General features: G+C 32.6%; 1 protein-coding gene across 1 annotated transcript in view; it reads right to left on the bottom strand.

Moving 5' to 3' along the window:
- SPIRE1 (spire type actin nucleation factor 1) overlaps positions 1-12,316 on the bottom strand; it is a 167,414-nt gene that overhangs the window by 81,938 nt on the left and 73,160 nt on the right.

The following is a 12,316-nucleotide window of genomic DNA, read 5'->3' as shown; positions in this document are numbered from 1 at the left end:
CACTAGAAAAATGCAGATTAAAACAACTGAGCTACCACCTTACATCTCTCAGATTAGCTAATAATGGTAAATGTTGGAGAGGATATGGGAAAACTGGGACACTAATACATTGTTGGTGGAGTTGTGAAATGATCCAACCATCCTGGAGAACAATTTGGAACTATGCCCAAAGAGCTGTCAAACTATACATACTCTTTGATCCAGTCATATCACTACTGAGTTTTTCTGCCAAAGAGATAGATCATAAAAGAAGCAAAAGGTATATAAATATAATGGAATATCATTGTTCAATAAGAAATGATGTGTAGCCTAGAAAGACTTACATGAACTGATGCTGAGTGAAATAAGAACTAAAAGAACACTGTACACAGTAACAAGAAGATTATGTGATAATTATCATGGACTGGGCACTTTCCAACAATGTGGTGATTCAAGATGATTACAATAGATTTGTGATGGAAAATGCAGACTGGATGAGGATCAAACCATAGTATTTTCACCTTTTTGTTTCTTTGGGTTTTTTTGTTTGTTTTTTTACTCTTTTGGTCTGATTTTTCTTATATAATATGATAAATATGGAAGTATGTTTAAAAGAACTGCACAGATTTAACTTATATTAGACTGCTTGCTGTCTTGAGGAAGGAGGCAAGGGAAGGAGGGAGAAAAATTTGGAACACTATCAAAACCAAGAAAACACTGTACACAGCATCAGCAACATTGTGCAATGATCAACTGTAACAGACTTGGGTTTTCTCAGCTGTTCAGTGATCCAATCAATAAACTTCGGATGGAAAATGTCATCCATATTCCAGAGAGAGAATGTAAATCAACATATAATATGTTCACTTTTTTTTCTTTTCCCTGTTTTTTTTCCTCTCATGGTTTTTTTCCTTTTGTTCTTATTTTTCTTTAACACAATTCATAATATGTTAAAAAAAATTTTATGTACATGCAAAATACATGTAACTGGGAAAAATAAAAAAAATTTAAAGAAAAGGGGGGAGGGGAAACATATGTATTTGGAACTACTATTGAAAATTTTAAGAAAATAAGTCTACCAGCTGATTGTTCATGACAAGGCAGAGCATTAAAGGCCAAGAAGTTATAGTGTTAAAAGTAAACATCCCAAGGGTTATCCCTAGAACCTGAAATAGCAGTCAACAAATATTTATTAAGTACCTACAATGCACCAGACATTGTGCTAAGCTTTGGAGCTTAGAAGCATCTATCCTCTAAAGATCCAACAGAAAAGTATAAGCCTGATATTGAGGAATACTTTGAGGAAGCGGAACAAGAAAGGAAAAGGAAAGAGGACGCTACCTTTGCTTAAGAAAAAATAACTATGGAAAATATATGAAGGATGGACTACAGTGGGGAAAGATTTGAGTCAGTGAGGCTAAGAGACAATATTCCATTAAGAACTGATGAAGGCCTGAATAAAGATGGCAACTGTATGAATAGTAAGAATGGATCATTAGAGGGAAAAAAGGCAAGATTTGGCAACTAACTAGCTATGTGAAGAATACTACTACTAATTATGTGAAGAATAACATTAAAGTAAAGAACCTAGGAGACCAGAACATACTTTCAACAGAAATAGAGAAGTTTTGAAGAAAGCAGAGCTAACAGTAAATATGATTTTAATGGTTATGCTGAGTTTGAGACATTTCGGGGTGTTCTAGCTAGATATGTCTAATAGACAGGTAAAATAGGGGTTTGGGCTAAGGAGAGAAATAGAAGCTCAATAGTGTGTGTGTGTGTGTGTCTGTGTGTGTGTGTGTGTGTGTGTGTAATAACTGGGTATTAAGTACAACATGAAATGCTTAAGATTCATTTGTCCAAAAAGATTTCCACTATCAATCTGAGACCTTGAAGTTCCTATATAAAGTCAGTCAGATTTATTAATTCTTGAGTTCAAGAGGTTCACATAATCATGAGGTAGCCAAAACACAAACGACTATGAAACTGGAGATAATCTCTAAAGTAGGTTACAAAATATGTAAGGATGCAGTGTGGAAGAGTGTCAAATATTGTCACAAATGACAAGATCTTAAAGGAAGCCAAAAGGGAGAGGGAAAAGCATTCCAATCAAAAGAAAGTCACTATATCAGCTTAAAGAATTAATCTTTATAAGACAATCATTAAAAAGGAAGAGTATCCCATTAAACACAGATTTATTATTACAGTGACGTGTAATAAAATACTAGATGGAGTATTTAAAGGGAAAAACAATGGCAACAAGAGGACAAAAGGAAAACACTGACACCAATTGTAAAAAAATAAAAAAGGGAAAAGAAAAAGAAAAAAGTGCTGAAGATAAGTTTTATACGATAATTTTGTCAAAGAGGGTGTTTTTGCTTTTTTTGCTATTGTGTTTATTTATATTTGTTTATTTTGCTATTGTATTTCATTTACCTTTGACCAGAAGGTACTCAACTATAATTTTTCTGTAAGTTCATATCCAGAAGTCTTTGGATGAAAGATTTTTAATGAATAATTGATACAAAAACATTACAAATTATGACCATGTGAAGTCAATTCTGGTTATTAAAAACCAGGGATTATTTTCTTTCTTTAAAAATCATCTAAATATATAACCTTCAAACCTTAAATATTAAATGTTAATATTATAAATATTAAATATTAAAATATTTAAAAACTTAAAAATGTTCACTTTTAAAAACATTTTTCTTGATTTTTTCATCATAAGTCCTTTGGAATTTTTCTGGATCACTGTATTCTGAGAATAGCCAAGTCATTCATAGCTTATTATTGTACAATATTACTGTTACTGTGTGAAATATTTTCCTAGCTCTGCTCACTTTTTTATGTAAGAGTTTCCAGGTTCTTGCTTATCATTGCTTTTAGCACATTAGTATTTCATCACAACCAATCACACTTTATTCAGCCATTTCCCAAATGATAAGAATTATTTGCAACTATACCAAAAAATACTGCTATAAACATTTTTGGCCATACAAGTCCTTTTGCTTTTTTCTCTTTGGAATACAGAGCTAGTAGTGGCTAGTGCTGGGTCAAAGCTATTTGAGCATAGCTTCAAACTGTTCTCCCAAATGGTAGAATCAGTTTACAACTCCAGTAACTCTACCAACACCAAGCATTAGTATTCCTATTTTTTCATATCCTCTCTTACATTTATCATTTTCCTTTTCTGTGATATCAGTCAAACTGAGAGATGTAAAGTGGTAGCAAAGAGCTGAACTTGTATTTCTCTAATCAATAATGATTTAGACAATTTTGATTTCTTCTTCTGAAAGCTGCCTGTTGATATCTTTTGGACATTTTTCAATGTATCACTTATCAAAGTGATTTGTATTCATGTAAAGTTGGCTCAGTTCTCCACAAATTTAAGAAATGAGGCCTTCCTGATCAGAGAAACTTGCTGTAAATTCTCCTTCCCCCATCCCCTTTTCTACCTCCCTTTTAATCTTGGAAGCATTGGTTTTGTTTGTACAAAAGCTTTATAATTTAATGTAATCCAAATTCTTCATTTTATAATTTGTAATGTTCTCTATTACTTGTTTGGTCGCAAATTCTGTTCTTTTCCAAGAACCAAAAAACGTTCCTTGTTCAAATTCACTAAAAGGTCTTCTTAGTATTTAGTAACCAAACAAACAGCACATTAAATATAACATCCCCCAAAAAAAGATGTAGGGGTTTACTAAACTTTAATAAAGACTACTCAGGAAATAATGGTTTCTTTGTAGTTTGAAATATATTTTACAACTTTTACATTCGTAATAAGCACTTTTCAACACTTTAGTAATGATATTTTTGTTAAGCGATCTCTTTAGTTGAAGAAACATTACAACAAACAAAAGGATCCAGGCAGATTTAGGTGCAAATTCTACCTCTGACATTTACAGTATGTAACCCTAAATATCTTAATAAATCTAAATATCTTAATATCTCAGTACTCTACTGTAAGGATGAGGTTCCCGCAAAACAAGAGAAGAGAATTGTAAGGGTCCTTTAAATGGGGGGCGCCACAGTGCAACAGGAGATTTGAGTGGCCCAGAAGTAATCTCTGTGGATATAGGACTGCCCTGTGGGTGGGATGCTGGCCATATTGAGATAGCTTCGTAATGGGTGATGGGTCTCTCTCTGGTTGGCTGTGTGTGTGACCTCACAGGCCCTTTATAAGCCCACTGCAGACAGCAGTTGCTCTCTTTAACCTGGATCCCTAACCTGGGATAGCCGAGCCAAGCTGATGGATAGTCCAGAGAGGTAAGGAGTTTGGTAGTGAACACATGGGTCTTCAGACCAGGTGTTCACTAGGGAGTTAACAAGTCAGGACAGTAAGTCAGGGCATTATATGAGTAGGCATAATAAAGGCTTTTAAGATTAAATGGTTATTATACTATGGATTCAAGAAATCATGGCCAGAGACCTTTGAAGGCCTCAGAGGAGGTAAGCTGGGTAGAGTTGACACTGCAAAGGACAGTGGTCAAAGGTACTCTATTAGGCCTAGGACAGACTAGTAATTGTAACTGCCAGGAGGGCATGTTACACTCTACAAAACTAAGACTCTATGCCAATGAGTCTTACAGATCTGGTCCACATATTCCTATCCTCTCTCTAGAGGGTAATGCAACAATGTAATTATAAACCTAATCCCTGGTTCTAAAGTTAATAATAATAATAATACTGTGCTAAGTGACTTACAATTATTATTTCGTTTGATCCTCACAACCAATACAGATGTTGGTGCTATTATTTCTATTTTACAAGTGAGGAAAAGGAGGCAAACAAAAGTTAAAGAACTTGATCACAGTCATACTGCTAGTTGATCTTTCTGTAACAGATCTGTCGCTCTAAGAGTTCCCATTGCAACAAAACGCTCATGAGATGTCTTGCTCATCTATTCGCTTTTGAAAGGCTTTTGTAAGGCTCATTTTCTAAAAAGGCAGCAATTCTGTGAGAAAATTCCAATTTCTACCTATTAGTAGGGGGAAAAAAGTCACTACCCAAGCACATTTGAAATTCAATCCAAGACATTTTGCCATTCCAAGAAATAGCCTTTTATCTTCATCCAAACTGTCTTACTAGTTTTAAATGGAAACTAAATATGCAGTGTTAAATGAACAAATAAATGAATAGTGTAGAGGAACCTATTTCATCTTTTTAAAATTTTTTTAAAATTACCAAAATATTTGCAGCATATAATCTAATTTTACTCTAGTCACTTACCTTCAAACAATTTCCTGTGCTTAAACAATATTTATTTAACATTTATTAGGAGTGGGCACTTCTATTAGAGCTAATTAGGCAAGAGGAATTTGGGCTCTTGAATTGAAATCTTCTGTGAAGGCAGAACATTATCATACTGGGCTCTCTGACAATTGCTGGTTATATAGATTCCCCTCAAAACTCCATCGGCAATTCTTTTTTTTTTTTGGCAATTTTTTTTTAAGGAAGTGTTAAGTGTCTGAGATCACATTTGAACTAGGGTCCTCCTGGTGCTCTATCCATTGCGCCACCTAGCTGCCCCCTCGGCAATTCTAAAAATCAAAAGAGCTGGCTCATTAAGTTCTAGTCTTCCAAAAATTACATCTGAAAAGAAGCCATGAGCATCTTTGCTCATGATTTGGGGAAAAGGAGGAAAAAAAGCTAAAATGTATCTAAAACTTCCAACTTCAAGAGGCCTGGAAATGTCTGATCTGCTTTAATTTTTTTTGTTGTTGTTTTGTTTTTTTATTGCTTTAATAACTTTCTAATATAATGGGTTTCCTTTGTAATTTTAGGTATTTGGGTATTTTGCTTTATGATTCTGAAAAGAGGTCAAAAAACTTCATCAGACTGAAAGACCATGATATAAAAAATATTAAGATCTCCTATATTGTAATATTTTACTTTCAAATTGCTGCCTCTTATGTAATACATATTACATAGTTGCAACTAATGTGCAATCATTTTAATTAAGACATTAGTTCAATTACAGAAAACTAAAATAATCAATTGCATAAAATTTAATCTATTAGAGGTTTTTGGGGGAGGGAAAATTTTATAAACTACATTAATTTTCTTAATCAGATTCTTAAATAGCCATAAGGATGTGCTAAATGTCATTGAGAAACAGGAAGATTTAGAGGCCCTTCTTCAACTTGGATTCTATAAAGGAGGCATTGGCCTCATCTCGTGTTAATAAACAAATTCTTTTACCATCAAGAAAATTTTGGATAATTTATATATATGCTTAGGAAGCACCTTGTAGGAAGACAGTCTTTGTTCTATCCAATCAATATTTATAGTCAATAGAAGGGGAGGGGAGGGATAAAGAATAGGAATCAAACATTTAAAGAGAAACTTACTTTGTGCCAGTCATTATATTTAACACTGTAAATATTATAATTGATTCTCATTGCAATGCTGTTGTTTTCTCCATTTTAAGGTTGGGCTTCAAACATTTTATAGACAGAGGTCAAATTTGAATTCAGGTCTTCAGGCTCAATACTCTTATAATCTTGTATACTTTGTTTTTTTCATTTAACTGTGATGTTAAACATTCTGCCTCCTTTAGACTATCACCTGGCAAAGCCTGCTTCTATAAAATGATTATAAAAGTTACAACTTTTTCTTGGTCAGCCCAATTTCAATAAAATTTTTTGTTTAATCAAAACTAAATTAATTTTATATGAGTTTTTTGGTTTGGGTTGAGCTTTGAATCCCAGATCAATCTTACTTTTTTTTTTTTTGTCATGGACATCTTCTCCTTGCACTCTATTCCCTCCTTACACACACTTTGGCAATCTGGGGAAGTTTGTGGATCCTTTCACAGAATAACATTTTTAAATACATAAAATAAAATGCAAAAGATTACAAAAGAGATCAAATATGTTGAAACATACTTATCAAAATATATGACTACTGAACCTCTGATAAACTTCAAATGCTTTTTAGTGATAAAAATAGCAGATCTCAAAGAAAATATATTTTGCAGAAGCTTTGAATTCAATTTCTACCTCTACTACATATCATCTGTGTGACCTTCCATAGATCATTTAATTTCCTTGGCTTCAATTTCTTTTTGCAAGATGGATCTATTATTGAACTAAATGATTTCCAAGAACCCATAAAGCTCTGAATTTTGACAATTCACTGTGAGTACCATAAAACATGTCTCTAAATAAAACTAAATAGTGTAAAATTTTTAAAAAGTCATAATCCCCATAATATATTTTTGTTGAGTGTGAAATAATTTTTGAATTAAGTATTTTGAGTGATTTTTATTTATAAGCAAGTAAAATCAAGTATAGAAGCCACCTTGTTACAGAGCAGTAGAATCTAGATGCTACCTTCAAATTCCACAGGGGGAGGGAGGCACTCAGTTTCTCAAGAAAATCCTAATGATTATAAATGAAAATAGAAATAAGATGTCTTTTGATTTTGTATCCCAATCAGACTAGTTTGTTGCATTGTTGATTTTAGTTTTTAATTTCAAAAAGCTAAATTTATCAGTGCAAATAACTTCAATTGGATCAGTTGATTGTGATTACTTGTATATATACTTGGTTTAACTTCTAAGAGAGAATATTCAAGGAGAGCCAAAAAATTTGTTTGATCTTGTCTGATTGTTCAGTTGTGATTGCTGTAAACACCATGTTGGCTTAGTGAATACTGTTCTCCAGTCAATTAAGAATGAATCCAAGGACAGAACTTGCCAAGTCTCTGGTATTTACAGAATGCTTGTGTTCTCTGACCTTTAAATGTGAATAAAACATACTAATCTTCTTAGTGATTTGAACAAAAATTGAACATCCAGGTTACTTTGACAAAGCATAATGTCTATGTTCAAGAAACATTATGAAACACTTTACAGTTTTTGTTCAAATTGTCTTATTTACTTCATTGAATACATACAAAGATTGCTTATACTTTGAATTCATGCTTAATAGATCTTGTCCAACTGCTCCAAAAGCCATTTTAGAAGTTATACATGTGGGGGCCGCTAGGTAGCGCAGTGGATAGAGCACCAGCCCTGAATTCAGGAGGACCTGAGTTCAAATCTGGTCTCAGACAATTAACACTTCCTAGCTGTGTGACCCTGGGCAAGTCACTTAACCCCAGCCTCAGGGAAGAAAAAAAAGAAAAAAGAAGTTATACATGTGGGGGGCAGTTTAGAAGTTATACATGTGGGAGGCAGCTAGGTGGCACCAGTGGATAGAGCACTAGCCCTGAAATCAGGAGGACCTGAGTTCAAATCAGATCTGATACTTAATATTTCCTAGCTGTGTGACCCTGGGCAAATCCCAATTGTCTCAGCAAAAAATTAAATAAGTTGTACATAGGAGAAAAGGTTAGAATATCATTTTTTAAATGCTATAATGTTATAGTAGGATTCCTGACAATACTGTTAGATATCATCTTGGATCATATATGACTCATATTCTGTGCCATTAAAATCTGCATATATCTGACTATAATAATCTAGTGTTTGACAAATCCAAAATCTGTACATATCCCAGTGTTTGTTTCTTCGATAATGAAGTGGTTTACATTGCTAACTATTTTGTAATTTAGGATTGAAAGAAAAATTATCACAATGAATTTGATAATGATAATAAAAAATTGGGGAAAAAGTAGAACAAAAGGCTTGGCAATTGTCAGTGTTGTAAAATTACCCATGCATATACCTAAAAAAATTACCCATGCATATACCATATAAAAAGCTATAATAAAAAAAAAGAGAAACTCAACAATGTGGATAGAATGTCTATATTTAATTTTTTAAAAAAAGTTTTCAATTTGGTGTATAATTAGGGATTTTTAAATTTGCTTTTTATTTTTTTTGCACTTGCACTTTCTGTCTATGCATACTTCTGCCGTAATAGTGATAAAAGTTAAGAATTACAAGTATCTTTCTGTGTAGGAATGTAAAATCAGTCTTATTGAATTCTTTTCTATTTACCTTTTAATGTTTCTCTTGAGTTTTTTTATTTTAAAATAAAATTTTCTGTTTAATTAAAAAAAAATACTCATCTATGATTCACTGTGCCTGAAAATTAAGAAAATATAAATATAAAATTTCTTATTGTATAGAAATAAATGAGAATGACAGGGTCAGGAAAGGACAGCATTTCTAACTTCAGTGTATGATTTTGCTCAGATCAAAGGAAACCTCCCAGAAGATGCTTATAGTACGACAGGCTAATTAATAGAGTGAAAAATTCACAAGAAACATTTCCTTTATTAACATGAAAGTGTTCCTGGGCATTAATCAAAATGGTTAAGCAGCATGTTTTGAGGTGAAAAAATGAGGGGGGCAGAAAGGGCAAGATCTAGGATGTTAGGAAAGACCCTAGTTAAGAAAAGACTCCTATATACCATCTACATGGTGAATGAGCAGCTATATGAGATGGCTGAGTCTGTCTTAGATATATATCTTAGTTAATCAAGACAGACTCAAGGATTCTTGTGTATGAAATGGAAACAGGATGAATCATTTAAATTCTGACAATGGAGGCAATGAAGAAACAATGGAAGCAATGAAGTTCCTGCTTCACATCACCTTTATAATAGCAAATTGTCTCACGGACTAATTATTTGTATTCAGAGAAAGGAGAAAGTATTGAACATTTTAAATCTATTTGTTTAAGAGGAAACAATGGTATAAAATTTCTCAGAGAATTTGTGTCCAAAGGATGATATGATCAGAGAATTTACTTTTCTTTGAGCCAGAAACACTTACCTTGTTTTCAACAATCTGCTTTCATACTAAACTAACGACAGAAATATTGACATTCTCATTTTCTATAAAGACAGAAGGAAGTTGCTGCTATATAAAAGAGCTCATAGGTAGCTAAGTAAATAGTAGGAGAAAGATGCTAAAGTACAAATATTCATTTATATTAAACAAACAAACAAAAAAAAATCCAAGTACAGGCAGAGAGAAATTGTTTAAAAGTACTAAAATTATCTAAAATCAAAAGTAAGCATACCATGGGTTTGGGATATGCTAGAAACTTTCCCCAAAAATACAAGAATAATGAAAACATACCCACTTTAATATTTAATATAGTTACAGAAATTCAAGCAGTAGAAATAAGACAAAAAGAAATAAAAGACATAAGAAAATAAAAGACATAAGAAATAAGACAAAAAGAAGAAATAAATAAATAAATGAATAAATAGATAAATAAATGAACAAACAAATAAATAAATAAATGTCGCTATCTGCCAATGGCCTAATAGGGGAAAAAATTTAGAAAATTCATAGCTTTAGTAATATTGCAGTTAGAAAACAAATCAAAAAAATAAACATAAAAATCAGAAGAATTTCCATGTAACAACAAAAGCTAAGAGTCAATAATGAAGGGATACAGGGGTATAGAAGTGATGAACCCCAAAACAATGTATTGGAATTCCAGGCCTCTCCCCATAAAGAGTATATTGGGGTTTTTTTAATAGTACTTTATTTTTCCAAATACATGCAAAGAGAGTTCTCAACATTACCTTTGCAAAACCTCATGTTTCCAAATTCTCCCTCTCACCTTTCCTCTTCCCTCCCTAAGACTGCAAGCAATCCAAACATACCGGGCTTTCAGGCAAGTGTCATTAGGTGTCTACAAGATTTTGTAGACTTAGACCATGTCTAAATGGAAATGATTTTATTACACTGTTGACAGTGGGCTAATTTCCACATGGGGTTCTTAGCAATTAACAAGAGGAAATATACCAAAAGAGGAGTTTGGGGGCGGGGGAAAGAATCATTAAGGGGAGAAACTATAAAGTGTGGTAACTTCCCAAAGAAGTAATTATAACAAGAGGAAAGACATCATAAGATGGCCATTAAGGCAGGCAGTTCCTAATGAATCTACTATAACAAGGCATGAAATTCTATTAGGTACTGCAAGTTCTAAAAGAACTTGTTGGAATAAGGTAAGAGGCTCCTAATTAATCCACAAAGAAATGGGGTACAGGTAGGTTTTTTTAAATAAAGGAAAATAACCTTATGACACCACAACTCCATTGGATATAGTAATGGCGGGGTAAGGATGATTTTGTCAATTCGAAGAATTCAGTTAATCTAAGGGTAAATAAGGCTTAGGCTAACATCTTACACCATATTGTATAATAAAATCAAAATGGATAAACAACTGCAATAGATGAAAAAACTATTTGGAAAAAGTTCTGCTCTCAAGCAAATTACATGTTATGAAATGGAACAACATACATATATAAGAATTATTTTTTCTGTAATACTGTACACAGTATTATACAGTATTAGTGGCTGGTGTATAGATATTGAATGAAACATTCATGTAAACAAATAAGAAATGTTAAGATTCCTAGGCATTGAAAAAACCACTGATTTTGGAGTCAGAAGATACTGCTTCTAGTATCAGTTTTATTACTAAGGAGCCAGTAAAAAAATAAATGAAGAGAAAGAAGCAGAAGCTTAGGGGATACAGGTAGTAGCAACACATCTTCACAAAATTCAATCAATCACAGAGTATACATATAGTCTAGTAAGTGTACCTATAGTCTAATAAGTGCTAAGCATGAAATTCAAACCCAGATCATCTGATTCCTCTTAAATATTGCACTTTTTCTTCTATATTATTCAACTTCTCAAATATGCAAATATATTATTCAGCACAAAAACTGACCTTAGAGAGCAAAGAATCCAATTTTACAGTAAAGTGAGGTCCAGAGAGCATAAGTTATTGCTTAAGATGACATGAATATTAAATATTAAATAAATTAAATAAAGTTAATTTGTAATTTTTCCCATGCCTCACTCTATATTAATATTCAAACTTGTTTACTGAACATCTTTTCTTTATGTATTTGGAGGACTAATAATAATTTTGATGAATGCATGGAAAATGTCTTTTTGGGAAAGAAACATAGTTCATTGTGAAATATAATTCAAGACTGCTTGTTCCCTAATAATAGCTCCATCACAGATATCCTCTATGTAAGGACATAAGGATAGCCTCTATCCTTCTCAAATATAGATAGTAAAGCAGACATGATTTATTATTGATGTTCTCTTGGTTGCCCCTTTTTTTTGGATATTTTTCCCATATTTTTAATATCTTTTCTTTGATCACATACCTTGTGAACTCGTGCCTCAGTGCCCTTCCCTGCCTCCTCTGAGGACAGCTGACCTAATTCTATGGCTTTCACCATGCTTCTTTTTTGTTGACAATTCTGTCAACAAAAAGTATATCTAAGTCTGTCATGCTAGCACACAAGTACAATGGCTTCACAATCCTCTAACATAAAAATGACATTTTATAAAAATCTTTTCAAGTATTTTCAATCTTTATTTTTTACTATCAATTTATGT

Source organism: Sminthopsis crassicaudata, chromosome 1 (genome assembly GCF_048593235.1).
Source record: "Sminthopsis crassicaudata isolate SCR6 chromosome 1, ASM4859323v1, whole genome shotgun sequence".
NCBI lineage: Eukaryota > Metazoa > Chordata > Mammalia > Dasyuromorphia > Dasyuridae > Sminthopsis > Sminthopsis crassicaudata.
Note: the sequence above shows the minus strand (reverse complement) of the source record. Positions and strands in the feature narration are given on the sequence as shown.